General features: G+C 40.9%; 1 protein-coding gene across 3 annotated transcripts in view; it reads left to right on the top strand.

The window, feature by feature from the left end:
- The window catches only part of CCSER2 (coiled-coil serine rich protein 2), a 215,429-nt gene that overhangs the window by 981 nt on the left and 195,952 nt on the right, over nt 1–18,496 (top strand). Inside the window, exon 1 of one of the 3 annotated variants that reach the window (XM_063085364.1) lies at nt 566–1,476. The exons of the other annotated variants lie outside the window; for them this stretch is intronic. The gene's annotated coding sequence lies outside the window, so the exon portion shown is untranslated. Of the gene's footprint in view, nt 1–565; nt 1,477–18,496 lie in introns of those variants that run through there. 3 annotated transcript variants of the gene reach the window in all.

Genomic DNA, 18,496 nt, shown 5'->3' with positions numbered 1-18,496 from the left:
GGATAGTGAGAGAACAGCGATTTGAAACACTTTTTCACCTTTTTGTTTTTTTTTCTTTCTGAGCATTAAAATATTAATGGAACCTGATAATTTGGCCATCTTTAAGCGTCATCTTTCAGACTCCTTTAAAGAGACTTTAGTGATGGCAACTCTTCTTTAGCCAAGAGGACTTTAAAATACTGCCCTGCATAAAATATGTACAAAACATTTTATTGATCCGTAGTCAGTATACGATAAGGATGTAAACATTCCTGAATGTTTTGCCTGAAGTCAGTCTTCTAACGATACTGTTTTCCTTTCTTAATTTATTAACGCTCTTTACTATTCTCTTATTTGGTTGTTTTCTTTAGTGTTCTCAGAAACATTGACTTCAAATAATCTTTAGTTTAAAAACACGCACTTTCTTGAACCCTTTTTGCCATAATTCATACTGTCTTACTTCAGTGTTGTATTAATAGGCCATAGAAAGAAAGTGCCAGAAGCCATCCTGAGAGCAGGAACTCTCCATTAATACATTTTTTTATTCTACCTTTTCACATCCAGACTTGCATATTTTGTTTGTTGTCTTGACTCAACTCTTCTGACTCTGAAGTGGAAAAAGGGACTTTGATTCCATGTTCAGAAGTCCTTCAACGACTCTCCGTGGACTATATTGATAAAATTCAGTCTTTCACAGTTTCTGGTACTTGTCTACATTCTAGTTTCGTCTTCTACCATTATGCCTGTCTTCACCACACAAGACTCCTAGTAGTTCTCTGAAGATGACATCTTCCTTTGTGGTTTTACACTGTTCCTCTGTTGAGAATTCTCTGCGCAGCAGACTACTTGCCCTTCAAGACCTTTCTAAAATATCACCTTTGAGACTTGTCCAGACGTCTTATCCTTCTTGTCTCCACTGACCATACATTCTGCAGTTAGCATATTTAATTGATAGTTAATTTATCAATTAACTATTGTTTATGTATGTATCTCCACCAGGATTTTGGGCTTCTTTAGGTAAGGGACCTTTGCAACTCTAGCACATACTGTTGTGTGGCACAGGTGCTCAAAAACTATTTACTAAATGCATTTTTGGGGAGTGGTCCCAGTCTTGAAAGTAGCTTTAAGAGAAGCAAAGTATGTTAGACTGCCTCTTTCAATATCGGAAAACTTATAAAAGATGAATATACAAGGTACTTTTAAATATTCAAGAGTGAGGTAAAAAATGTTGCTGGTTAGGAATGAAACCCATTGTAACAGGAAACCAGTCTATTTTGTGACGAAGGAATAAAAAGGGCATGACCAGTAAGGAAGGAATGCTGTCTCATTGGTCCTAGGACTTTATTTTGAGTGCAGTACTTTGTTCAAGGTCACTCAGGTAGAAACAGACAGAGCTGGGATTACAATCCAGGTCTTCTGACCATATCTGTGTAGCCCCCATTCTCCTAATTCTAAATCTTAACTGTTTTACAATCTGGGGGTTTGTGAGACACTTGGGTATGTATTGGAAAAGGGGTCTATTAAATTAATAGAATATTTATCTTGAAACAATTAACAATATTTAGTTCAATTTAAAAATTTTTCCCTCTGAACAACTAAAACCTCAAAAGGCAAGTAACATGTTTTGAGATGACTTCGGGTCACCTATATCTCACAGCTCCTAACTGCATGCTTGTGTATTTTTTACTATTGCATGGTGCTTTGGGGGAAGATGAAGTTACCAATTTTTCAGAGGGAGAGCAAATCTGCTCGCACCTTCTTTCCCATTAAATCCTTAGCTGCCACTCCTAGCAACTTAGAGCCATTGAGTGGCTGAGAAAGATGATAATTCATTTGGGGATATAGGAGAAACCTAACCTTCACCATTTCACTTGGCCAGACAGTTTTAACTTGAGTGCTTGGAGCCTTCTTTATAGATGCCCCATAACACGTGGCTTCTGATCACCATATGGTGATCCCGCATACAGTTACATTTTCATGGTAAAATGAGATTTTTAATAAGGTTACAGCTGGCTAATAGCATGGCTAATAGTACATGTATGGCTTGTTCGTATAAGAAGAGCCATTTACACTATGTGGTGGCGTTTGGGAAAAAAAAATTGATGATTGTAGATGCTGCTGAAAAGTCACTTTTGAATTGTGTACTAGTGTGGTAGACCTGATCAATTTCAACAGGCTTTTCATTTTGCAAACAACTTAATGGTCATAGAAATAAGAAAGTCAAAACAAACTTAAAATTTTTCTTCTTATTTTTGTCATCATATCTACATGATTTTATACTATAAACAAAACATAAAGATAGTGTTTAATATTTGCTTTCATATTTAATGTGTTTTCTTTTTGTGATAGTTTTTATACCTTTAGATTATTATACAGTGAGTTGAGTTACTTGTTAATAATTGGTCATTTAGGTTGCTTATCATTTGGCAGGTAATGCAGTTAGTATACAGCTGTTCATCATTTTGCTTCTTTCCTTTAGGCTAAAGGCTCAGTAAGGAGATTACAAGGTCAGAGTGTATGAAGGTTTTGTCAATTTTGAAAAATATTACTAGAATTACTTCTGAAAGGTATTGATTTACACTGCCTCCAGCAGAGTTCGATTGTCCAGTTCTATCCTACTTTCACAGGCTTTCGTTTTTAGAAGGTTGTGTTTTGGTAATGAAGATAAGGTTACTTGCTATCATCACAATCCATGACAGAAAAGCAAATGAAGTATTTTATAGTTTTATTTCCTTCATTGTATGAATTATTCATTCTTCCTCTGTAAATTTGCTGGAATCTTCTTTTGAAAAATATTTCCGATCTGCTTAATTTTTGTTATTTTTATTGTTGTAGGCAGTGTAGTTTTACAAATTATTAAAGTCACTGACTTAAAAAAATTTTGTGATTTTATTTTTTGATTGTGAGGTCTGAGGATAAATGTCACTACACTGTCTGATGTATACTTCTATTTTCTTAAGCTTCTAGAGTTCATTTTGTTAAATGTGTATATCTTTAGCAAATTGCATATGCAACTGAAATTGAATTTCATTTATGTGGATGAAAGAAAGTGAGCCAAGATGCTGGGTACTGTTCAAGCTTTATTAAAGAGAGAAATCTGCTGGGCTGTACCCAAAATGGAGGACAGCCTGGGGCTGCCCTGAAAATGGGGGACAGCAGCTAACCTAGGGTGGTGGAAGCTTATATTGATATGTTGGCGCTAAGAGCTGGGTGATGTAATTCTGGGGTGGGGATTGAGTTAGGTCATGGGAATGGAGAGTTCTGTGCATGCGGAAATGCCAAAAGTTTCATTTTCTTCGAAACCATGAGGCTTTTTGTAAGAGAATGGGGGAGGGGAGGGGAGGAGGTGGATGGCGCCATTTTGTACTTGGGCTTGTCTAAGATGGCGCTGGTTATGTTGCAGATCTATTATTCCTGCCTTTTAAGTATAGGAAAAAGAGAAAAAGGGTGGAGATCTCATTCCTCTGAAGCTACTTTCTTCTGGAGATGGGCGAAGATATGGAAAAAATAAAAGATTTATGTTGGCGGACAAAACAATAAGGTGGCGGGGTATTGGTTTCGTGTGGGGAGGCTGTATTCCTCTGGGGAAGGGTTGCTGATTCTGAGGGGCTGATATCCTCCTCGCAGGAACAATTCGGCGATATTTTGGTTGGTGAAAGCCTGTATACGTTCCTGCAAGAAATTAGAGAAACATCAGAAAAGACAGGGACTAAAAGTAGGATGAGGCACAGTTAGGGGTCCTAGTAGGGGCATAGCCAGGGTATCCAAGGATTCAGTGAAATGGTTTAAGTTGTTTTGGATCACCCCGGACTCATTTATGTAATAACAGCATTCCTCCCCAAGAAGAGGCAGGTGCTTTCCTTCTTGGTTGTAAGGAAGTAAAATAAAGGGCCCAACGGTTCTGTAAAGTGAGTGTCACGAGTGAGGTGACCTGTCACTGAAGGGAGGAGATGCTATCTATACTTAGTTCTTCTGAGAGTTTTTTGATAGAATTGAGAGGCAGTAGTAGGGCACGCTATGCCAGTTCCAATTGCAGGAAGGATCCCTGCCACAATTAAAAGGTACAAATTAGTGCCCTATGGGAGTGGGGGGTACTTCCTGAGAGAGAGAGGCAGAAGTTAGTCTCAGTCCAATCTCCACCCCTCCATCTGTCTGGTGGGTGTTGTCAGGGATGAACCAAAAGAATATGCAAGAAATCGCGTTGGGGGGCAAGCAACAGGATAACATAGTTTTACAAAGGAAATGTATTTGGTTTTACAACATGGATGAGGAGTGGGTAAGTGAGTGGTAGCGTTTGTTGTTAGTAAGGGAGGGTGTGGGCAGGCCCCACACAATGCTGACAGTCCCCGCTGAGGTGAGATTAGAGGAAAGTGAAAGAGACATTTGTGGAAACATTGTGGGCTTCATCGACAGGGTGGGGGTGGCCACAAAAAGTTTCTTGCGAAGTGGGAGACAGATGAGTCCCTTGGGGACCAGTCTGATTCGCTGAGGGCTGCATCGTCCCTGCGGACCTGGAACCTCCATGTTCCAGGTAAGGGGGAGCATTGAGATAGGAGGAAAAACATGGGAAGGATGCTAAGGGTTAGGGAGCCAAAAGAATTAAAAGGGTATGTTGCCATAATGAAATTGCTAAGAAGCATCCTACTGATAGGAGGTAAAGGAGGCCAGGAGAAATCTTCCTATAATGTTACAATCTTTTTGGGGCAGCTGCTGCCAATCCTGTAACAAGTACTAGAAGAGATAGTATAATAGTAGCTCTTGTGCAAAGGACGTGGAGCGGGCCTGCAAGAGTGAGAGGATAATCGCCAGGGGAAAGATCATCCTTCTTCTGGGATTAGGGAAAGAATGGAGGTCCTGGAGATATTTAGTTTTGTGGGTCCTAAAATGGATGAAGCGTGAGGAGATGTCGGGTTGGGGGTTGAGGAGAGGGACCCCTCTGGCTTGGTGTTAGCAGATTTTTGGGTAAAGTCTCAGGTCCTAGTTCTACCAAGGATAAGTGATACCAAGGGGCCTTTCCTAGTACTTTTACTGCTGTGGGGGTGGTCAGAAGTACTGTATAAGGCCCTTCCCAACATGGCAAGAGAGGCTTTGGGCTTTGGGTTTTAATATACACTTGCTGTCCTGGGCTCAGTTTAAAGTCTGAGGAGGTAGTGGGGAAAGGATAAAGTAACAGATAGCCTATTCCTGAAGAAGATTCCTATTGAGCGAAAGAGTAAGGAGATACTGGTCTAAAGGTGATGAGCTGGAAGGGAGAGGTGTGAGAGTGAAGGTCCTACTGTACATAAGTTCGAGAGGGCTGAGGCCTGTGTGCTTTCAGGGGCCAGCCCATAGGCGAGCGAGTGACTTGATGGGTAGGCCAAAACGAGGGATGACTTCTGAGGTGAGAACATCCTCTGAAGTGCAGGGAAAAGCCTCAAACCAACCTGAAAAGGTATCTACTAAGGTTAGAGGACAGCTTGTCCTTTTGTGGGGAGAGTAATATAAGGGCTGAAGAAGGTGTAGTAGGAGTTCATAGCCTATATGAACTGAATTATGGAAATCTAAAAGGATTTGCTCAGCTTGTGTAGTAGGGAGGACATAGCAACTGAGAGAGTATACCAGTTGTCCTTTCTCTGTGCCCCCAACCATTGGAAGTGTTGTATTTCTTGGGGTGTGTATTGGGGTGAGAGCATGGGGGCCATGAGAAGGACCTGAGCAGGAGAGGAAGAGTGGGGGCCTGGTGATTGAGCAGCCTGTTTTATGGTAAGATCCACGCAGTTTGTTTCCCTGGGCTATGGGGTTGTTGGAGGTTTGGTGTCCTCTGCAGTGTATAACCCCAATCTCCTTTGGGAGTTGTGCAGCCTCAATAGCTTGTGTTAGATTTACTATGGCATAACCTGCCCAGGAGGCGGGCATGGAGGTGGCGCTCCCATCTATGAACTGTGTAATGGGAGGTGGGGAGATGTGTGGAAAGGTATTGAGAAAGAGGTCTAAGCCTCCATGCAATTGTGTTCTAAGGGTTGGGATGAGAGTGGCTGGATTTTAGGGAAGGGCAAGCTTTGAAGGAAAACCAGGAATTCTCAATGAAAGTAGGGTGAATAAGTTGTAGGCGGGAAAGGGAGAGGATTGACTTGGCCTTACAGCTGAGAAGGTCTAAAAGTTAGTTTAGAGCTTTCTTGTGTTAAAAGGGCGGCTGCCGCCAAGGCCCATAATCAGGGGCCCATTCTTAAGCTGTGTTGTCTAGTTGTTTAGAGAGATATGCAACTGGGGAGAAAATATCTCCTGCCTTTTGTCCCAAAACACTAACCGCCATTCCTTGGGTTTCAGTGACGTATGGGATAAAAGGATGAGATAGGTTTGGGAGAGTGTGAGCTGGGGCTGCGAGGAGAGCAGCTTTTAATTGCTGGAAGGGAGAATGAATGAGCTTTGTGGGATCTAAGGGAATGGCAGGATCCCCTTTGGCTGCCTCATAAAGTGGTTCTGCTAGCACGCCAAAGTTAGGAATCCATAGGTGAAGATAGCTTGCAAGCCCCAAGAAAGAAAGGATATCATTCTTTGTGGTAGGAGTAGGGAGTTCAGAAATTAGACTGTTGAACTGAAGGAGAAGAAATTTGGGCCTTGCTGAGGGACACTCGATATCCCTTGGAGGCCAGGAAATTAAGAAGAGCAACAGTGTGGGCCTGTGAATCCTCATAGTAGGGGCTACAAAGGAGGAGGTCATCCACATATTGTATTAAAGTGTTAGAGGTTGGGGGGAGTAGTTCAGATAAGTCTTGAGTAAGGCCTGGCCAGAAAGTGAGGGCTATCCCGAAACCCCTGAGGTAGTACTGTCCAAGTAATTTGTTGGGAACGGTGCGTGTCAGGGTTAGTCCTGTACTAAATGGTATGAATGACGCTTGTCAGGATTAGTTCTGTACTAAGTGGTATGAGCCATTCGGCTTTATAACTGGAAGGTTGGGTGTATTGAAAAGTGAGTGGGTAAGCTGTGAGAGATGAGAAGAAAGGAGTTTGTGCATGACAGGTTTTAAGCCTATTAGGTGTTAGTGATGGGGTACTGTGGGACATCAGGGAACAAGGAGGAGTTCCACAATTTAACAAGGGTAGTGGAATGGTGCATAGCAATGGAGGGAGAAGAAGCATCCCATACTAGGGATTAACCTTGTCCGAGTGGGAGGGGGAGGGGAAGGTGGAAGCCTCAGGGACCAGGTCTGGGGCATCCTGTAACAGGAGTATTGTAGCTGGAGTTAAAGTGTTTAGGATAAGAGTAGCTTTGAATTTGAAAAGAATGTCCCATCCCAGTAAGGGGGCTGGGCATTGAGGCATTATTAAAAAATCTATGTGTGAATTGGGTGTGATGTAGGGTGCAGGAAAGGGATTGAGTGATCCATGGGTGATATTCTGGTCCCGTGACCCCTACTATTGTGATAGAGGATGGAGTTGTTGGTCCTACATATTCAGGAACGGTAGAGTAAATGGCCCCTGTATCGATGACAAAAGAGATTGGCTGACCTGCTACGAGGTGAGTTACCGTGGGCTCATGTGTGGTGATCTCCATAGGAGCCTCAGGGCCCTGGCATCATCAGTCCTCCTGGGCAAAGCCTAGAAGCTTCGGTAGGGATGGCCATGAAGCCAAAGGCTGTAGGTTGGGGAACTGGGCTACTTCCTCTCTGGCAAGTGACACAGTCCATCCCCCAGTGACCTGGCCATTTGTAGTGAGGATGGGTTACAACAGGCCTGTGCTGAGTGGCCTGGTTGACTGCATTTGAAGCAGTTCTCGGGTGGCTTGCCCCTGGAGGCAGCCAGCTTTGGAGTATGTGAGCCATGGATGGCATTAGACAGGAGCTGGTATTTGGCCTGATATCTTTAATAGTTTTTTTGAATATCAGGGGCTGATTGGGTAATCAAATGAGAGTGTAAGTGGGCCCTGTCTGCAGGGGAGTTTGGGTCTATATGTGTGTATTTACGTAAAGCCTCAGAGAGGCAGGTTAGGAACTTGCTGGGATTTTCAGTGGATCTCTGTGTAATTTCTCTAAGCTTGTCATAATTGACTGACTTGTGAGTAGCCTTTTGGAGGCTGTAAATCAAGTGTGTGATCATGCTATCGTGGAGATCCCAATCTCCGTACACAGCCTGGTAGTTCCAATTTGGGTCCATGCAAGGAACAGCAGCGGCTACCACAGGCCATCTATTATTTTGAACGTGTACCTGAGCCACCATCCAGACCTGCTCCCTGTACATTGACTCAGACAATTCCTTCCATCCTGGCCACTTCATGGAAGGGTTATAAAAAGCCGGAGCTGAGGCAGGGTTGTTACCTGATGAAGGGGGAGAAGGGGAGGAGTTGAGTTGAGGACGAGAGTCTGGAGGCCAGGTGTGGGGAAGAGAGGGAAATGTGGAGGGCTGATGGAGCAGAAGATTGATTCGAATCTGGAAAGGGAGGTTGAGCATGAGCTAGGAGAATTTGAGACATAGGACAGTTTTGACAGAGAGAAGAATGCATTCAGAGATAGGAAACAGCCTGAACAAGGAACCTTTACAGCTTTTGCCTTTTCGGTGAGTGTCTAAATTGAGTGCCATCTTGTGGCCACTGGGATCCATTGTAATGAGGCATTTGAGTTTTAATGTCTCCCTGGAGGCCAAGAAATTGGCCAGGAGATGGCTCAGAGGTGTAGAGCATGGAGGTTTGGATTGTGGGGATCTCATTTAGAGGGTGAGAAAGGGCAGTCAGTCCTGGTAGAAGCAGCATGCCAACAAAGAGCATCCTCTGTGCTGTCCACCTTCTTTTTGGGAGAAAAGCCACCGACTAGCTAGAGGAGCATCCTCTAATAGCTGGGGGGCATGAGAAGAGTTCCCTCTTCCAGGCATCTGGGCTTCAAGAATGAGAGCGAGAGCAAGTCAGGGAACCCGAGATGAGATAGGACTGACCCACTGACTCACCCTGAATTGAGTCTGGTGTTAGATGTGTTGGTCTGAAACAGCAAAAGTAGAGAGTCCCAGAGGCATTTGGTTTTGGCAGGTCCGGGAAGGGTGGCCAAGGACCAATCACCCCAGGAGAGAGGGGATTTCCACAGTGTTGGCCAAAACCCTTCCTGGGTTTTGGCACCGTAATGAAAGAAAGTGAGCTGAGATGCTGGGTACTGCTCAAGCTTTATTAAAGAAAGAAATCTGCCGGGCTGTATTCAAAATGGAGGACAGCCCGGGGCTGCACTGAAAATAGGGGACAGCAGCTATCCTAGGGCAGTGGGAGCTTATATTGGTATGTTGGCGCTAAGAGCTGGGTGATATAATTCTCGGGTGGGGATTGAGTTAGGTCATGGGAATGGAGAGTTCTGCGCATGTGGAAATGCCAAAAGTTTCATTTTCTCCAAAACCATGAGGCTTCTTTTTTTTTTTTTTTTTTTTTTTTTTGTCTTTTTCGTGACCGGCACTCAGCCAGTGAGTGCACCGGCCATTCCTATACAGGATCCGAACCCGCGGCGGCCCCCATGAGGCTTCTTGTAAGAGAGAATGGGGGAGGAGAGGAGGTGGACGGTGCCAGTTTGTATTTGGGCTTGTCTAAGATGGCGCTGTTTATGTTGCAGATCTGTTAGCGAATTTTATGTTATAGAAAACCACATTCTTATAAATCAATTTCCATCTTTTTTCTTCTTGGACTTGAATAGGAAAACAAAAACAAAAAAACCTAGTTTTTTTTTTTTTTTTAAATAATAGAGTACTTGTTTTTTAATAGATTATGGTCAATTTTACACAAACTAAAATTTTCATAAATTTTCATAAGGTTAATTGATGTTTTTGTTAGTTCAGGATTATCAAGAAAGTTGTTTCTGATTTAACTCTTATTGTTAGTCATTCTAAAATATATGAAAGCAAAACCTTGGTTATCTGCTCTCTTTTGAGAAGGAGGCATACTAGATAGATGATATAGCTCAGGATAATCGTTAACACTGAGTGAGTGCTGGGTTCTGTGCTGGTACTTGGCATGGAGTTTCTTACATCCTAAAACCCTGTACTGGCCAGCTGCCAAAAAAAAAAAATACTCATAGCAACTTTAGAAGGTTCTTTTAGTACCCATTTTGCAGATGAAAAAACTTAGAGATATAAAGTGACCTGCCAAAGGTAACATAGGTAGCAGACATTGAAATTGGAACTCAGTCTGCTTTTAAAAGGCGCTATTTCAGAAGTATTATGTTATATTATTTGCTTTGCTAAGGACTTGGAATTTATCTCTTAGACCCTGGAAAGATATTAGATGTTTCAAAGCAAAGAGATGATATGGTGTTTTATCTGTTTTAGGGAGATGGCTGATGTGACAATGTGGAAATGTATCAAATTCTGTTTCTGATAGGAAGTGGTTGAAATAGGTCATTCTGAGAAAAGAAGCCTGAACTGTGAGGTGGAAGTGGAGATCAGGGGATATTCATACAGGACTTAGTAACTGATTTATAAGAGAGTGGGAAGGTGGAGTGTTGATTTGGTAAGGCACTGAATGGGGTAATGACAGATGAGTATGTGCTTACAGAAGTTCGATATATTTCTTTCATAGCATTGACTGTGATGTATTGTACCTAATCTAGTGACGCATCTATCTCCCACACTGGATTGTGTGCTTGTCAAGGACAGGGACTGAGTCAAAGGCATGAGCAAATACAGTTTGAGACAGTACGGGAAGAGGGCAAGAGACTGAAGTGGGATGGCAAACACCAAATCACTAAATTTAAAGAGTGGGTGGAAGAGGAGTAAGTAGCTCTAGAATGTGACAGCTGTCTGTGAGGATGGGGGAGGGAAGTATTAGCATAGGAGTAAGTGTATAGAATGCCACCTCAGGCTACAAACAGTTCTGGTTGGTATGTTCTAATATGATATGCCTGATGTCCAGTGGTTATATAGAGCCAAGATGTCTTTCCTTTGTTACCTATTTCTTTTTTTGTCCCATGTCTTTCTCAGAGTATCCTGTAGCTTCCTGCCTCTGTTGTCTTCTAAATTCTGCTTGCTATAGGTGCTGGTGCTGGAGAGTGACTCAGAAAGGATGTTCTGATTGGTTGAGATCAACCAATCAAAACATTCCTTTCTTTTTAAGTGTATTGACCAATCAGAATATGTTAGGTGTAATTTCTGAATTCAGAGTTTTTAGTTTTTCTCTGCTGAGGTAATTGTTCTTGAATGTTCCAGAGGTACTTCTCTGCCTCTAAAGACTTCTGGTTTGTTATATTGAGGTTCAGAACCATTGGGAAGCCAGAGGATTCTTAAGAGTTGAAGTTTTTCTCCTGTTTACTCTTCCATGTTGATCAGTAGCTTAGTATGAATGTGGTTGGATCATTTTTGAGGATTGTTGGTCTTAAAAATGCCACAGATCATTCCAAATAATTAAGAATCTCTGTTCTGTTTGTACAGTTCTATAGTTTTATAAAGCGTGAGGGCTTGTTTTAAATTTTGTCAGTTCCTAACTTCATATGTCTGTTTTTCAAAGAGTCACTTAGAAAAGGAATTTGTTCTTGATATTTTTCTGCCAACATTTTCTTTAGGTCATCCTCACCTCCACTTTCTGCCACCTTCTTTCCAGTTTTAATCTGCCCAGTTCTGTAAATGTAATGGGAAGGAGAAAGAGAAAACGCATGAGTAATTACTCCACCCTCCTCTCCTCTCCCCCCTCATCTCTGCTCCAGCTGTTCAGTTTGACATGGCCTCCTGCCCATATCTTCAGTTGTCTGTGTGGGAATGGGAGATGTAAGACATGACTCTTTAGCTTAGGAATGCTGGGTATCTCAGGGTTTTGGTCCTTCTATGATCTCTGTTTTGGTGTCTGGTTTTGAAAAGCCCAGGTGACACTTCACATCTTAGCAGGTGCTTTCTGTCCCTTGGCCGTCCCTTGGCATTCCACCTGTCTTTAACATGCAAAAATAATTCCCAGTCCTATTTCTTTGAATTGCCTGCCACCTCCCCACCCTCCACCAATGCCAACATATCAAAGTCTTTGATGACTGAACCCCCAGTGAATACACCACTAGGGACAATGAATCGAGGCAGACACCAGAAGGTACTTTGAATTATTGTTGTCATCATATTAATGGTATTTGGTTGCAGCCCGAGTACTTTGGGGAAATTTGAGAGCTTTCTCTGACCATTATATCTTGGCAGCCAGTGTTAGGGTTGTAAGTTACAATTTTCTGTGAAGACCATAGCTTAGAAAAGCAGGAAATATTCATAACAGCTACTTAAGTGTGTATAATGGGCCTGATGATATTTTGGTCAGAGTTGGTAGGCCTATTTCCAGGAAGCATCCAGAAAGTATTTTTCAGGAGGTGGGGAGGCAGGGATGGCCATCTTTTTTTTTTTTTTTCTTTTGGTTATCTTCTTTCTCTTACTTTTATTAATTTTTTTTTTTCAAGTATATGTTCCTCATTTTAGGAATAGTATGGACTTGTGAACCCTTATTTATTATTGGCACCAGCTAGAGTTGTAGACTTGGCCATTTTTGCAGTCAGTGTTTTTCTAGAACTTGAGAATTTCTGTACCGTAAATTCTCTCAGCTTTGGCTTTGAGACCTGACCCTGAGTCTGGATTTTTCTCATTCATGCGTTTATCAATTCAAGAAATACCCTTTGAGCACCTGCTAGGAATAGTTGAGTGAACAAAATATATTTTCTTCCTTTGTAAAGCTTATATTTTAATGACAAGATACAGAAAATAAATAGATATATATGTAATATATTGACTATTATAGTGCTATGGAGAAAACTAAAGCAGAATAAGGTGGAAAGAGTGTGTGAGGGGGGTGCTGCTATTTTATGTAAGTTGTTTAGGGAAGGCCATGATGATAACTAGTATCTGAGTGAGAGTGTGATCTGTGCAGGTATTAGGAGAGAGAGCATCTGATGAGGATTTGACAGGAGTGCAAAGAGCCTGTGACTGAAGCATGCTTGGTCTGTTACAGGAGTGGCAAGTTAAGTCAGTGGAGGCATTGAAGGGAATGATTGGTAGAAGATGAGGCCAGAGAGGTGGGTTAGGTTGTGGGGGACATCAGATCATATATTGCCTTGTAGGCCAATGGGGCTTTGGTTTTTACTGTGAAGGTGGAAAGCCACTGTAGAGTTTTGATTTGTTTTAAATGGACCTTTCAGCTGCTGTGTAGAGAATGTTGGGGGTGGGACAAAATGAAATCATTGAGCAGGCTGCAGCAGTAATCTGGGGTGGGAGATGATGGTGATTTTAGTCAAGGACTGTGATAAATGCTTACATACTGTATACTTTTTGAAGGTAGAGCCATTAATTTGATGATGGATTGAATGTGGGCTGTGGGTTTTGGCTGGAACAACTGGAAGACTGGAGTTGACATTTACTGAGATAGTCTGAGATGCAGAAGAAGCATTATTTAGGGGGAAATAATAAGTTCAATTTTGGACATATTAAGTTAGCAACCCACATGGAGATACTGTGTAGACAGCTGGGTACACGTGAGTCTCCGGTTCATGGGATAGGTCTATAAATTTCCAGTTATTGGCAGAGTGATAGTGTTTAATGCCATGAAAACTGATTAAGATAATTTAGGGAGTGAGGGTGGCTGGAGAAGTCCGAAGACTTAGACTTGGGATCCTGTAATGTTTGCAAGGAGAGAGAAATTAGCGAAAGAGACTGAGAAGATACACTCCATGAAGGAGGAGGAGAAGTAAGAGTGAGTGGTATCTGTGAAGCCAAATATAATATTTAAGAAGGAGGGAAGGAGTGATCAACTGTGCCAGATGCTAGAGTACTGAGAGGGTGACTCTTGGGTTTAGCAATATGAAAATCATTCGTGACTGTAACAAGTTGTTTCTGGTGTAGCACTGGAGGTGAAAACTTGGAGTGAGTTTAAGAGACAATTGGGGGTGGCAGAGCTAGGGTAAAAAAAAGAGAGAGAGAGAGAATTGGAGGAAAGGAATTGAAGACAGCAGGGTTAGAGATCTTTTGAGGAGTTTGCTATAAAGTGAAGCTGGAGGGGATGAGTCGGAGTTTTTCTTTTTCGAAAGATGGGTGTTTCTCTACTATACTGTGTTCATATGTATACAAAGTACATATAAATAATGGAATGGTTCAATAGAGAGAGAAAATTGCAGGAGCCATTTCTTTGAAACATAAATGAAATTAATTTTATCCTAATTTGTGTTCCCAAGGTCCATCATAATCATATATATATCCTTACGTATTTCCCTCTTTCTTTCAAGTGAAGACTGTGCCTAGTGGGAAGAGATGCTGAAGAACAATCCCCCTTCTAATTTGCTCATTACTTTCTAATAGAGGATGGGTGAATTTTCATCCGTTCAAAATTGTAGTTTTTATATGTGGATATCAAAATTTTTTTATGAATTAAAAGGAAATGAGTTAAATGGCCTTATTTGCTAACTTTTCTCTGGTAACTTTTCCCTATTGATCATTCTCAGCAGTTCTGCACAGTCTTTGGCTTATAGTATATTCTAAATTTTGATTTGATAATCTGATATGGTAATTTTACTATGAAGTAGTTTTTTAAAAACAAAAAAAATTGTAAAAATTAAAATTTAACTGAAGTGTAAATGAACTACTTTTCGGGGGATGGCTATTCTTTTCACCACCTTTTCTTTTTCTCTAATGTACTTGACCACACTTTTACTGTAATTGCTAATGATTATTGAGTTGATATCTGAGATGAGTTCAGAGACTATGGAAAGCACGTATTACGGTTACACACTTTATGTGCTTCGTTCTGTGGTTCGTTTATGTTTGAGTAAGTAGTAGTCAGTATTTAGTGCTGGAACATAATTGCAGTTGCTTCTTAATCATCTTCATTGGTCTTTCTCCAGATTTTCTTTTCTTAGTCACTAATCCATGCTCCTGACTTGGATTTCTGAAACACAGATCTGATCAGGTCCCTTATTGTTGAAAAGTCTTCTGTGGCTCCCTGTTGTCTACAGAAGTTGGTTTGCTCCTTTTTTTATTGCCTCTTATCCACTTCCTGCCCACACATGCTTTTGGGGATTTGTAGTGCTTTCAAGAGGATTCTAATGCACATCTGATATTTCTTACCACAGGACTACAGGATGAAGGTCAAATTCCTTATCAGAGTCCTCCATGAGCTGCCTCAGCCCTCATCTTTAGTCATGGTTCCATGAAGATGAGAAACTTTCTGACATCTTTATGTTTTTACACACACTACTCCTTTTTTTCTAGAATACCATTCATCTTCTTAGATATCTCATTAAATCACTTTATCTTTTTAAGAGCCCAATATAGATATCTCCTCATTCAGGAAAGCTGCTAGGAATATTTTCGTTATGGCTCTTACTCCCATTTCTTATTATATTCTCTGTTATTTGTGTTCCTGTAGAATTTTGTCATTATTTTATTGTAGTATTTTCTGTTTTTTACTCTGTTTGCTTTCATGACTGGTCCACCTTGTGCCCAACTTATAGACACTCAATAAATTTTTGTTGAGTGAAAGGTTGAGTAAAGCAAATAATTATTCAACATTGGCCCAGTTTTGTTGGGCATTTTCATTATTTAATTTGTATAGAATATGCAGATGGGCAATTCAAATAGTATTCTAAAGACAGGGTCAAAGCCCAAAGTGTCTTTGGGTTTAATGTTTTATCAAACATTTTTTTCTTGTTAGCACATGAGATTTATTGATGATTTTTTTATGTATTCCAAATCTGTATTTTTGTCTGAATTTTTTCCCTTTCTAGTTTCATTTTTTTTCTCTTTGACATTTCTGTTTGGTTATTGTCTTTAGTCATTCTCCACCCTAAAACTCAGCATGTCTTAAAACTCATTCCCTAAACTTGATCCTCATCGTAACATCTCCAGTAGTGTTTTCTCTATCACCATTTTATGTTACTTAGGTTTCTCTGCAGTATATTTAAGTCTCACTTCTACTTCTAGTCAGTTGCTGAGTTCTGTTATAATTTAACAAACATTTTTTGGCCACTTCCTGTGTTCCTGGCTTGTTAGTGCTAGTAGTAATGAGAGGCTGAGTAAGAGAAGGTCCCAGTCCACAAATGATTCTGGTACAACATGATGAGTATCGTAATATAATAATAGTGGGATATCTAGGGCACTATTAGAAGATAGGAAAAAACCGAAGTGTTTTTACTACCCTCACACACCACTCAGCACAGCACTTCTGACACCAGATGTGTGGGGGTTGTTTTCCCACACACCAAGCAATTCCGATACCACATTCTCTGGCAGACACCAACTGTATATCCTACAATTTATCTCAGTTCTGACACTGTGTACTTGGTGATAGCGTTAGATTTCAGGATGAAGGGTAGTCCCACAAGACTGCCCTGACTTCAGATGCCAATTGCAAGCTTCAGCTTATGACCTGTGCTTATTACTGGCCAGCTATAAATCTGGGTTCTCATCACCCCACTTCTCGGGTTTGATTAATTTGCTAGAGCTGTTCACAGAACTCAGGGAAACACTTTATTTACATTTACCCACTTATTATAAAGGTTATTACCAAGGATATCGATGAACAGCCAGATGGAAAAAATGCATAGGGCAAAGCATGTGGGAAGTGGTGTGGAGTTTCCATGCCCTCCCTGGGCACACCACCCTCCAGGCACCTCCACATGTTCAGCAATCTGGAAGCTTTGTGAGCCCTGTTATTTTGGTCTTTTATGGAGCCTTCAGTAGGTAAGCATGATTGATTACATCATTGGCCATTGGTGATTGGTCCATGGGCTGAAAGTCCCACCACTGTAATCATGCCTTGGTCTTTCTGGTGACCAGCTCCCATCCTGAAGTTATCTATGGGCCCCCAGCTACCAGTCATCTCATTAGCATACAAAAGACACTGTTATCATTCTGGAGATTATAAGGGTTTTAGGAGCTGTGAACCAGGAACCAGGGCAGAAATCAAATATATATTTCTTATTGTATTACAATATCACAGGCACCCAGGAGTAGAGAATGCCTCTTTCATATATCCCTTAATTTTTACTTTGTCTATGGCCACCTTCATTCAGCCCTTATTACTATGTTCAGATAATTTTAACACCTCTTAATAGCTCATCGTGCCTTAATTCTCGTCATTCCAGTTATCATGCACCTTCTCATCAGAGCAGTTGTCTTAAAAAGGAAAAAAAAAGCTATATGTCATTTCTCCTTATGTTCACAGAATAAAATCCAAAAATAAAATCAAATCTGGAATTCAAAGCCTTTGATTCAGATTTCCCTTTTTTGTCCTTGCTGCACGAACCTTCCATTCAGCAAAAATTCTTCTACATTTTGTTCCAAGCATACTTTACACCTTCCTTTTTTGCCTTGATTGAGTTATTCCCCTACCCAACAACAGAGGAACTCTTGCTTTCTCAGTTACTGATATTGTGTCTGTCCTTTGACATAGATTCTAATTGCTAAATCCACTGTGAACCTTTTTGACAATCGTGTCCATGTTCTTGACAATCGTGTCCACGTTCTTGACACCCTCTCCTTTGCCTTCCAAGACATCACTCTGTCCTGTTTCATACCTGCTCTTTCTCAGCGGTCTTTACTGTCTCTTATTTGTGTATTCACCTCATTTTCCTATCTTGGTTAATGATGCTGTCCAGTCACTCACTTGCCAAAATTATAAACCTGGGACTCATCCTGACCTCTGTTGTCTTATCTCTCATTTTCAATTAGGTGTCAACTCTTGCTCACTGATCTGTTCTCTTCCATTCCCGTTACTGTTTTCTTTGGGTCTAATATCCTGAGTAAAGCACTGTAGAAAGCCCCATTAGAGTAAATCTTATGCCTACTTCTGGGTATTCTATATAACATGTATTCAGGAAATGCATGTTGGTTATAGATAGTGGGAAGGCAAAATGGTTTTGGGTTGGCCACCCTAGAATAGTGCTTGAATCATGGACTAATTCTCTTGTATCCATTAAAGGTCTATTTCCTAAATATCTCTATTAGATGACATTGTTATAAAATAAATTCTGCTTTTTACAGGAAATTAAAGGATTAAGAAGATGATTTGTTAGGCTTACAGGGAAAAACCAAGAAAAGATGTACGGAAACAGGAGTCTGGCTGAGATAAGTGCCAGAAATGACCTTACAGGACATTTTCTTAATGAGCTAGAAAAGAGATTAAAAGTTTGCAAATAACACTTGGTATTTAGCATCCAAATGTCAATTAAAGTGCAATTAACTACAGGAAGATCTTGAGACTGAATAGACACCAATGCGAGCTTTGGTGTTGGGAATTGTAAACTAATATATTTGAGTAGTACTTTGAAGAGATGCTGTTTAACTGTCAGTTACTGCCCAGGAGAGACTCTTGATATCATTGTTGCATGTTCCTGGAAGTTACTGGCATAATATGCAGATACTTGAGATGAAGTAACACAATCACTGTACCTCTCCATCATCTGATGTTTCACAAGCACAAGCTATTTAGTATTGAAAAATTATTTTCTGAACCGGGGTAGAATCACAGAAGTGTTCTTTAATTTTTTGAGTTTTTCTTGGTTTGATAACAGTGGATCTTAGACAGGATTTGTCTTATTTGTGGCATAAAAAAAGAGTCTAAATTTGC

Source organism: Cynocephalus volans, chromosome 2, assembly GCF_027409185.1.
Source record: "Cynocephalus volans isolate mCynVol1 chromosome 2, mCynVol1.pri, whole genome shotgun sequence".
NCBI lineage: Eukaryota > Metazoa > Chordata > Mammalia > Dermoptera > Cynocephalidae > Cynocephalus > Cynocephalus volans.
Note: the sequence above shows the minus strand (reverse complement) of the source record. Positions and strands in the feature narration are given on the sequence as shown.